The 1,149-nt window shown below is 37.2% G+C and overlaps 1 protein-coding gene across 3 annotated transcripts in view; it reads right to left on the reverse strand.

The window, feature by feature from the left end:
• Nucleotides 1-1,149, reverse strand: part of LOC100178298 (GATOR complex protein MIOS) — an 18,478-nt gene that overhangs the window by 320 nt on the left and 17,009 nt on the right. The window lies entirely within an intron of this gene.

Genomic DNA, 1,149 nt, shown 5'->3' on the forward strand with positions numbered 1-1,149 from the left:
AAAACAGACTGATAGGGTGCCCCATCTTACCCCACGAGAAAATAGAATAAAAATGTGTCCCATATCACCCCACCCTACTACACACATATATATAAAGGTCCATAATGTAAAATGATTAGTTATGTTTCTGACCTAAGCTTTTTTGTGGAAATGTTTCTTTATAATTAAGGAGGTCTGTGTAAAATAAAAATTAATATTGAATTCAAGTAATGCGTTATAACAAGTTAACTAAACCCGACCAGTATTTTTGAATAGATCGACTCACTACTACCACCTAGCGACAAACAAAAAATCGGCTTCTGTACGAAACTGGAGTGGTGATGAACGCTTTGGTTTAACAGATATAAAACATTGGGAAACTTACCTGATGCTAGCCTACACCTTTGTATTCAGTTAAAATCACTCACATTTAATGTAACTTACTTTAGCAAAATCATTACTTTGAACTTACATATAGTACAGTGAGGTAAAGTGGGACACCTTTTCATTCTATTTTCTCGTCCTATTTGGTACTAAACAAAGAACATTTAAAGAATTATGAAACTGTATCCTCACGCCTCCCATAGAGCGCTGTTAATTGTTAAAACACGATCAGGGTATTCGGATATTATGTGCTAAAGGTGTCCTGTCTTCACCCTCAGCCTACTCTATTATAAAAGTAAACCTTATGCTCGCTGTCAGTTTACAACTATTCACAATTCATGTTTAACTTAACCTTAAATGTGGTTGCCTAAGCTCTTTTAGTCAAACGCGCGGCACTGCTAAGACTTCTCCTTTACTGCCGTTGGTCTTCAAGTAATTCGCATTCTCAACAAATACTAATCATTACTTTTACGTCGCACGGAAAAGCCCGCCTACTCCACGCGTTCATTGCGAATTCCACACAACAATAATAAACTTAACTTATTTGTAATCGCGTGTTTGTAATCGCGGAGTAACGGCAGTAGTCTAAACACCCGTGTTCTGTTTTATACGTATCGTACCCAGTTATGAGTTGTTTTGTAATGTATGAATACAAATTTAACCCATAAAAAAACATTTGGCGAACGAAATTTCGTTAAAGTGTCTTCGACACATACGCCCACAACGGTAGCAGCGACGAGTCTTGAACCCATAGCCTCTAGGTTAGAAGCAGCCTTAAAAATACTG

The sequence above is a fragment of the Ciona intestinalis genome, unplaced genomic scaffold (genome assembly GCF_000224145.3).
Source record: "Ciona intestinalis unplaced genomic scaffold, KH HT000150.2, whole genome shotgun sequence".
Lineage (NCBI taxonomy): Eukaryota > Metazoa > Chordata > Ascidiacea > Phlebobranchia > Cionidae > Ciona > Ciona intestinalis.